This window comes from Pan troglodytes, chromosome 19 (assembly GCF_028858775.2).
Source record: "Pan troglodytes isolate AG18354 chromosome 19, NHGRI_mPanTro3-v2.0_pri, whole genome shotgun sequence".
In the NCBI taxonomy this organism is placed as follows: Eukaryota; Metazoa; Chordata; class Mammalia; order Primates; family Hominidae; genus Pan; species Pan troglodytes.
This window is the reverse complement of record NC_072417.2, coordinates 68,334,816-68,345,211: the sequence shown is the minus strand read 5'-3', so window position 1 is coordinate 68,345,211 and position 10,396 is coordinate 68,334,816. Positions and strand designations below refer to the sequence as shown.

Sequence of the window (10,396 nt, the reverse complement as noted above, 5' to 3'; positions counted from 1 at the left end):
TAGAATGAAGGCCCTGACTAGTTATGAAGCTGAGTTAGAGAACAATTTTGCAAAGTTATGTTCTTTGCGTTCATGAGTTTTATGGCCTGGTAATTAATGTCCACTCTTTCCGTTAGGGGTTCTCCCTGGCAAACGCCCTGCTCAGAAACCATCAGATTTTACTCGATTTGAGCTCCTTTACAGGTTTCTTAAACAGGGGAGTTTCATCTGACATGGATGCTTTAGTTGTAACTCCGTCCATAGATGGAACAATGGAGCGGATAACCTTAAGGGTCCATCCTTTGATTTACTGGTTTGATTGGGCACTTTTACAAATATCTTCTGCTATGTAAACTTTCTATGATTAATTAATTGGATTTCAGTTTCCTAAACTGCTCGACCATCTTCATGATTTCTTTTCTTATTTATTATTATAAAAATATTAAAATGTAAACAAATGCAACTGTTATGCTGAACATAGGAACTCGAAGGATATAGCAGACAACAACCTGATTCCGTTCTTCCCCCTGCACTGCACAGTCATTTGGAAGGGCACATTCTTTCCTACCCTTTTGGATACATTCCAGGAAGGGCCCTGTAATATTTCAGGCCTCTTTGAGATAATTAAAAAGTCTTTGGGTCACTTTAATCCTGTAAATATTCTCAGTCCAGTTCAAAGTCCAAACTGCAAATTTAAACGAAAAGCTCCCATTTTCTAGCTTTGGGTGAGCGTTTCTATTCCTTCACCCACTTGCTAATACCATTGCTAATACTTCCAGAGTCAAAATGGGTAGGGACGAGGGTGGGAGAAAGGAGGTGGCAAGTGGGCAGGGAATGTCTTCTTTGATTGATATTGTGCATTGCCACTCTCTGGGCTCTGAGATGTTTTAAGGGCACTTTCTCTTGAAATGCTTTGTGGGTACTTTGCAGAACCCCTAACACTAAGGAGGTTCTCTGGTTTTCTCACTTCCAGTTTCCTTACCTGGAGGATGTACACCTGGACTTTTCACACTTTTTTTTTTTTTTTTTGAGACAGAGTCTCACTCTGTCACGCAGGCTGGAGTGCAGTGGTCTGATCACGGCTCACTGCAGCCTCCAACTCCCTGGGCTCAAGTGATCCTCCTGCCTCAGCCTCCCAAGTAGCTGGAACTACAAACATGTGACACCACGCCCAGCTAATTTTTAAAATTATTAGTTTGTAGAGATGGGGTTTTGCTGTGTTGCCCAGGCTGGTCTTGACCCGCTGGCCTCAAACAATTCTCCTGTCTGGGCTTCCCAAGGTGCTGGGATTACAGGCATGAGCCACACACCTGACCTGATCAAGTCTTCTTGTGCTGCCAGATAGCCCTACTGGTTCTTACCCAGGAAAAACAGATTTCTTAGATCTGCTGTCGATGGGGGGCAGTTTCTTCCCAACCACCGCATCTACTCTCTGCTGGAGGCTGCTGTGGCTTCTGTCCTGTAGATGCCTCGGGCATGAATCAGATTCTACACCATGGTGTCCCCAGCTCAGGACACACACAACCAGTTTTCTGAGTGGCCCCAGTGGAGCTACTTTCACTTGACTTGAGAAGCAAGCATCCTACAGTCTTCCTTAGGGTTCATGCGTGTCCTCCGTGTGTTGGTGGGGTGGTGGTAGAGGGGATAGATGAGATGAAGCACGCACACACTGCTCTCTCTTCTAAAAAGTCTCTAATTTGCAAACTCTCCCCACCTCTCCAGTTTTAATCCTGATAGATGCTCAAGAGGATAACAGGATAAGCATCATAAAAATGATTCTCAGCTGTCTCCTTTGATAATCCTAGAAGGTGAAGTATCTCTCACTTTGGAATAAAGCATGGACACCTATGGACTTAGGTTTTCAGCCATTTTAACAAACAGTGAGAAGATGTAATAAAATATATTTTTAACAGCTAGCAAATACCTAGGAATAAGTAAACATATATGGTATTAATGATAGAAGTGTACTGAGATACACAAAAGAGAATGCGAATAAATTGAGACATTCCATATTTCCAGATAAGATGACTAAATATTATAAATACAATAATTACAATAATAACCATATATTGAACACTAAACATGTATCTGCCACTATGCTAGGCATTTTTAATTTTTAGCTCTTATAATCTATAACCTAAGAATTATTATCCTCATATTTCTGGAAGGAATGTAGATAGATTCATTCAATAATTTATTCATTCTTAACAGATAAGTATTTATTGAGTGCCCATTTTGTGTCACACTGGAAAGAGACTATGAATGATGACACCATGACCCTACCCTGATAGAGTTTATAGTCCAGGGAAGAAAACTGAAGCTAGGGAGGATCAAGTAATTTGCCTAGGGTCACATAACATGAAAATAGCAGACAGTAGATTTGAACTCTTACTTTAGAAACTTATGTTCCCAAGTGCTAAGTATAGAAACAGCATTCCCCGGCAGGGCGCGGTGGCTCATGACGGTAATCCCAGCACTTTGGGAGGCTGAGGCGGGTGGATCATTTGAGGTCAGGAGTTCGAGACCAGCCTGACCAACATGATGAATCCCGGTCTCTACTAAAAAAAAAAAAATACAAAAATTAGCTGGGCATGGTGGCATGTGCCCGTAATCCCAGCTACTCAGAAAGCAGAGGCAGGAGAATGGCTTGAACCCAGGAGGCGGAGGTTGCAGCGAGCCAAGATCGCACCACTGCACCACTCCAGCCTGGCAACAGAGCAAGACTCCGTCAAAAAAAAAAAAAAAAAAAAAAAAACAGGAAACAGCATTCCCCAAACTAATTTGTAGGTTCAGCATGATTTCAGTAGGACATTAAATCAGTGGGGAAGCTTGTCAAATGGATTCTGAATTTCATCTGAAAGGACAAACATGAGGATATAGTTAAGAAAATATAGAAAAAAATTAAAACAAATGTGAAGCATCGGATATCAAAATAAATTACCCAACTACCTTAACTTTTAGGTAAGCTGCAAAAAACAATAGGGAAATAAGTGGAACAGAATGGAAAGCTGTAGAATCATAAATAATGTGTGATGAAAGAAAATTTACAAATAACAGGAAAGGGAATATTCAAAAACTAGTATTGAAGTAATTGCATATTTGAAAAATTCAAGTGAGAGTCTTACTTTACACTTCCCAGGAGATAAATTTCATGCAGTTAAACTGTAATCCTAGCTCCTCGGGAAGCTGAGGCAGGAGAATCACTTGAACCCGGGAGGTGGAGGTTGCAGTGAGCCCATATCTCGCCACTGCACTCCAGCCTGGGCAACAGAGCGAGACTCCATCTAAAAATAAACAAATAAATAAATAATAATAAAAAAATTTGCAGTGGACACACATAAATCAGCATGATTGAAATGAATGATGCTCAAGGCTGGTGCGGGTGGAGTGAGATCTCAGCCTACCTCCCCTCTAGTGGGAGCCATACAGTGACAAATTTCATGGGGGAGGCATTTCACGATAAAAGTCCTAAAAGTTTTAAAATGAGCACCTCTTTGAACATGAAAACTCCATTTCTAAGAGTTTAAAGACATAGCTGGTCTCAAGTTTATATTTAAACAATGGCTACTTCTCAGACGTACTTAAAATGGTGATTAATTAGACATAATCTTTACAAACAATGATAGGGAACTCTTAATGATGATTTATGCCTGACTATGGTGGGATATTATATAGCCATTTAAAGAAATATTGTTTTCAAATAATAGTCAGTGGCAGAAGCAATGATAACAATATAAGATCATATGAAAAAGAGCAGGGCCCATATTTATGCATAAGGCAAGATACCAGTTTTACAACACATGTGTGTTCTTGGGTTTGTGTGTATATATCTTTATTTAAAAATATTAGCAGGAAATACACATAGTATACACAATATCTGTGTATATTTTAAGTGGGGAAAGATCTACCTGTCAAGAATCAGTTTACTCATCTTTCTAATTTTATGATTTTATACTCTAATGAAAACATTTTAAATTGGCACACTGAGTAAAACCATCCTCTTATTTGTGGCATTTGTTATTTCTCTTTTGAACTTTATCAAGAGAAGTAATACAGGCCTCTCAGATGGCAACCTGCCAACATCACAGAGCAGGATTTTAATGAATTCCCTCCTTCTGAGGCCTAATTTAAGCCCAATTTAAAGTAAACAAAACAAACATTACTCCATAAAGGGGAATGAGTGCTCCTTTGTTGTGCAGACTTTGAATTTGAATCTCTTTAGAAAGAGAAAAATAGAGCAAAAAATGAGCTTAATAAGCTAGACTCCTCTTCTGCTCAGGCTTTTCTCATTAGGGTTTAATAACATAAAATGCCATTAAAAATTTAGATTTATAATATGGTGTATCTGTGAATTAGTTTTCTTCTCCCTGCATGTTGGGAACAAGTGAATATTCCAGATGCAGGGGGTCCTGCTTGGGAGATAATCTGTGGTACATCAGTGGGCTCGGTCCTTTCCATCCTCCTTCTTTCTCTCCCACTAAAGATATATGCACACGCAGACATGAACATGCCTGCATGCACACATGCACATGTGTGTGCACACGCATGAACATGCTCACATAGACGCATCCTTACCCTAACTTGTGTTGTAAACACAAGTTGCAATGTTAGTATAACCAGGGATGCCCAACCTTGCACACTCAGCCTGCCTCTTGGTGAAGCTCCAAATTCCACAGAATGAAGAGCCTGATTCCAAGAGGAAAATCCCCTCGGAAGAGGGAAGTAAATGGTGGGATGCAGAGCCACGTTCTCAGAAAGCCGAAGCTATCTTTCAGCCCATGATGTGACCTGGGAGACAACAATGACATGAAGTCCCCTGTTGTCCACAGCATCAGCATCAGATATGAAACAGCATTGACTAGTTGAGCACGTGTCCTCAGCTGCTCGCCCTTATCCAGAACAGGTGGACTGTACTTTAAAGACAATGGCCATGGTAAGGGAGGCATGTGTCTGCTACATTTTGTTTCTTTGAACTTCCACCTTATTCTGTAAAGTGGCTATTTTCATCTCAGATGGACAGATGAGGAAAGTGAGGCACAACTTGCCCAAGTAGTGTGTCTAGGGCTTGACTCTGACTCCCCAGCTCTGGCCCTTCCTTCATGCCCAGCTCCTCCCAGCTGAGGGGACAGGTTTGGATGAGCCACAGCTGGGCCTGCGTATGAACTGGCATCTCTGCTGCCTCTGACCTGGTTCTAGCACAATCCTCAACAGAGAAGACCTACTCTTCTCCCAGATCGTTTCCTTCCCCAGATGAATTGTTAGAAAGAACTTTGTTCATAGGGCATTTTCTCTTGGATGCCTCACTGGGTCTCCTAACACAGTCACTATCTGTCCGTCAAAAGTGGAAAATAAACAGTTATTTTTTTAATCTTCAGACTCCTCTTTCAGCCTTCTCTTCCAGATTACTTTCCATCCCACCTCTTTTATAATATAAGACTTAAATTTTTAAAAAATTTTTTTGAGATGGAGTCTTGCTCTGTTGCACAGGCTGGAGAGCAGTGGCATGATCTTGGCTCACTGTGGCCTCCACCTCCCAGGTTCAGGTGATTCTCCTGCCTCAGCCTCCTGAGTAACTGGGATTACAGGTGCCCACCACTATGCCCGGCTATTTTTTTTTTTCTGTAGAGACAGAGTTTTACCATGTTGGCCAGGCTGGTCTTGAACTCCTGACTTCAAGTGACTCACTCGCCTTGGCATCCCAAAGTGCTGGAATTACAGGCGTAAGTCACCGTGCCTAGCCTTAAAATGTCTAACTTATAACTGAAACTTGTTTACACAAATATACCATCTCCCTGCAGGTCTGTTTTATTTTCAAGATTCTTGCCTTTAATTGTGGAAGAATAAGCTTTATTCACTACTCAAAGATTTGCAGGATCATAAAACAACATGGTTGTATTCTTACTCCTCTCCTTTCCCTCCCTCCCTCCCTCTCTCTTTCCTTCCTTCCTTCCTTCCTTCTTCCCTCCCTCCCTTTCTTCCTTTCTTGCTTCCTTCCTTCCTTCCTTCCACCAACAGGGTGACCTTTGTGCAACTCCTTTGTGCATAACAGTACTGATTTTTCACGTTGTACCTATGTAACTATGAATAGCACCCACTTTCACTATCAGAAGTGTCCTGATTTGAATGATAAATTATATGATCTCCCAACCCACCCAACAAGCATTTATGGAACATCTTATAAACACCTACACAGCACACCGTACTGGGTGCAACAGGTGCACAAAAGCAGTTCACAGTCTGTAGTCAAGTCAACAACACTGTTTCTCTGCCTGTCACTTGGGCACTGCTATGAAGTGCTATGAAAGATTAAATTGCCATGGATTTCTGGAGGCAGACTTCCTTGTTTTTTAAGCCAAGCCCAGATTAGAACTTGGACTAAATTGACCAAAGAATTTCAGTTTCCTCATCTGTCAAAAGGCTGTAATTATGAAGCTGTGGAGAGGATTAAAACACATTATGATAATAAGGCATCTAGTATAGCCTGGTACTTTGAGACTTAAGACCGCCAGCATTTATCAATATTTTATTATTATTACTACTATTTTATTACTATTTTATTACTTTTTATTCTTTTCTTAATTACAAAAGAATTGCATGGTTATTATAAGCAAATTCAATAATACAGAAATAGAGTGAAAAGTAAAAGTCACCATTCACACTGGCCTGCAATTCTACTGCAGAGATCACCGGCGTTAACACTTTGTAGGTATCCTAGATCTTGTTCCGCTCAACAAACTACATGTGTTTGCACACATGCGCACGTGCGTGCATGAGAGTGTGTGTGGCATAAACGGGACAGAGTGCTAAATGGGATATTTCCTATTGTTTCAGATTTGCAGTCAACGCATTAAATTTGAAAACAATTGGTGATCAGGGTCCCCGTATTCTAAAGAGAAGCACAAAATACACCCCATAGGATTTTCTAAAACAAAGCAAATGGAGACCAGTGACATAAATACTAACAGCCTAGTAAAAGTAGACTAGAAATCAATTTGAAATAAGAGTATTTGAAGGGAATTTGTAGGAGTAGAGAGGTCGTTAGCTTTTCTCTCCTCCTCTGTTTCAGGCCCAGTTAGGGGGCTCCCTATGTGAATAGCTCATTCCTGTGTGGGAGGAAATGGGCACTCTATTCCTTGGCCGAATACCTGCTGAGCTGGGGTATTGGAAGCTCATCCTGGTCAGGGCACTGAGGTGGACTGAGACTGGAGGGTTATATGGGGGAGCCTCGAGTGTGTCTGTGGGAGTTGGGGTGTACATGCCTGTAGTGACAGGTGACTATTTTCCTGTAGGTGAAGACTGAAGGCAGGAGTCTGGCTAGGGCTGCCCGGGATGGCACATCCTGGGGAGAGTCAGCAGTTTGACAAGTTGTATATGGTGGAAAAAGAATGTGTGAGCGTCATGCATAGAGAATCACTGGACTTTAGACATCTTGACAGAAATCTGTGCCAAAGAGTAGCCTGTTAGGGTGCAGGGACCCCAGAAGTATGAGCTTGTAGGGTGAACCACTGTGAGAAGTTGCAGGAGGGTAAGTGGAGAGTGGCTCCCTCAGTAATGTTGAAGGTTCCTATAAAGGTTTCCATGAAGGAGCCAGAATTTAGATGCCTGTCATGACAGATGGGATTATCACAGCCAGCACTGGCTGAGTAAGACATTTTGCCCTTTTCCTTTGACTCCTCCTTTTTTTTTTTTTTTTTTTTTTTTTTTCTGAGACGGAGTTTCCTCTGTTGCCTAGGCTGGAGTGCAGTGGCATGATCTTGGCTCACTGCAACCTCCCCCTCCCGGGTTCAAGAACTTCTCCTGCCTCAGCCTCTTGAGTAGCTGGGACTACAGGCACCCACCACCACACCTGGCTAAATTTTGTATTTTTAGTAGAGATGGGGTTTCACCATATTGGCCAGGCTGGTCTTGAACTCTTGACCTCAGGTGATCCACCCGCCTCAGTCTCTCAAAGTGCTGGGATTACAGGCACGAGCCACCGTACTCAGCTGACACCTCCTTTTTCAGGACTTGACCCTGTTGGAGTCATCAACAACGGTAGGAGGAAAGAAAGGAAGAGTGTAAGAGAAGACATTCTCTCTACCCCGCTAGGATTAGGATTAATCCTAGAAACTAGGATTAGGCCTGTGCTGGCAAGAGAGGAGAAGTTTTCAATTGGATGTGAAGTTGAAGTTTTCATTTTACTGGCTAGATTTCTTAATAGCTGCAAGTGATCAGAAAAGAAGCTTTGGGATTTGCCTGATATAGCAGCATATGAATGGGGTTGGGGGGCATGTAAACAATCACCCCACAGCCATTTTCTGTTGGTTACTGGGTTCAGCTATCTCAACAAGCCCCTTGCACACACATACACAGACATATACACAATATATATGTAATAATTCACAATAGTACATAGACTCCTACACACATAATGTATATGGAATAATTCACAGAGGTTTTTCAAAGACATCATACTATAAAATTTTTATAACTTGCTTTTCTCACTAATCAATATAGAGTCTATGATAATAAGTATAGACCTGCCTTATGCATTTTAATAAGTATATAATATACTATTTAATATATTCACAAATATTTAATTAACCATTCTTTTACTTAGGACATTTAGGTAATTTCCAATTTTATACTGCTAGAAATAATGCTTCAGTACATGTCTTTTACCCAAGTGCCAATATTTTTGTAGGAGGAAACTCCTTGAAGTGAAATGATATGAATGTTTTAAAGTTTGATAAATATTGTAAAGTTGCTTTCCATAAGATTTGTACCAGTTTATCTTCCCACCAAGAGTATATGAGATCCTATATTTTCACAGCCTTGCCAAAAATATATATAAATATTTGTCAGTCTAAAATATTAGAAAACTCTTATTTTGTTTCTCAGATTTTTTAATACAATGAGGTTGAACATTTTTCAATGGGTTTATTGGCTATTTCTAGTACCTTTTATGTAAATTGTCTCTTCACCTGTCCCACTTTGTGTATATGTGTGTGTGTGTGTTTGTGTGTGTGTGTGCATTTGTCTGCTGTTTATGTCTTTCCCAGTTTGTTGTTTATATGTTTACCTTTTAACACTGCTTATGGTATCTTTTGCCCTATACAAGTTTTATATAATGTAGACAAATCTGTCATTTGTTTTTACTTTGTGTGCTAACCTACGAAAGGCTTTTCTACTTCAACATTATGATTGTTTGAATCTTTAGATCTTTAATTCATCTGACATTCATTTTATATGATGGCAAATGCTTCCTTTTATATAATATTTAAAAAGTACTATAATAAATATATAATATAACCAATATCTCTTGATACCTTCCTCTGTTATATAGATCTATTTCTCTATTCTTGTCTCACTGTCATGTGGTTTTATTACTAAAACTTTATAGTATAAAGACAAATCCTCCTGAATTAAACAAAAATTTCCTTGGCTATTCTCTTGCATTTACTCTTCCAGATAAAGTTTAAGATTTATCCAGTCAAACTCCAACCTCTCATATAAACATTATAGTGGAATTTCACTTCTGGCCATGGCAAGCTAATTTGTTTAGACAAACTTACCTGCTAAGAACTACTAAAAAGGGTGGGCAACATATATATATAATATAAAATAGTATGTTTGGTAGTTATTCAATAGTTCTTGAAAGTATTGGAGAACTACCAAGACAGTAAGAAATATAGATGTATATGTGTATGTAGCTCTAGATTGATACCTTTTTGAAGGGGTATGTGTGTTTGTGTGTGTGTGTGTGTGTGTGTGTGTTTAATCTTGAAGGCATTGAAGAGATAACAATGCAGCCAGTACTTGAGCAAGCAGAAACCCAGAGAAAAGTAAGTTCATATAGTTGAGCCCAACTGGTGTCATTTGGTGCCTGAAAAACTAATTAGAGTTTTCTTTTTTATTCATATAGGAGAGACATTGCTAAAAATTGAGATCAGGGCCCACCAAGGGGGACTAAGGAGGGATTAAGGTGAGTAAGAGATCTACTTTTATTGTGACTGTTGTCTCAAGCAAAAGTAAATTCTTCCTGAGAAAGATAATATCTTTTATAGCTCTGATTATCTGTGTAATTTTTTACACACAATATTTTGAGTTCAATTTTTAAAACCTGGCAGGCAAAAAAGGTAAGAATTAATCAAAAAGCACATAAAAAAGCAGATCACAGAAATAGACTCACAAGTAATCTATATGTTAGAGTTTATCAGGAATAAACTTTAAACTGAGTATAATTAATACATTCAAGAAATTGGATGACAAAATGGAGAATTTAAGCAGAGAACTGGAGACTATGAAAAGAATCAAATAAAAACTATAGAACTAAACAATATAGTAACTGAAATTAAGAACTAAATAGTTTAACACCAAATTAACCACAGCTAAAGAGACAATTAGTGAACTGGAAGATAGGTCAGAAAAAAATACT

General features: G+C 39.6%; 1 protein-coding gene across 1 annotated transcript in view; it reads right to left on the bottom strand.

Moving 5' to 3' along the window:
* Positions 1–3,104: 3,104 nt before the first annotated feature.
* Positions 3,105–10,396, bottom strand: part of STXBP4 (syntaxin binding protein 4) — a 242,518-nt gene continuing 235,226 nt past the window's right edge. The window contains exon 22 of the transcript XR_010153343.1: positions 3,105–3,263. The gene's annotated coding sequence lies outside the window, so the exon portion shown is untranslated. The remainder of the gene's footprint in view (positions 3,264–10,396) is intronic.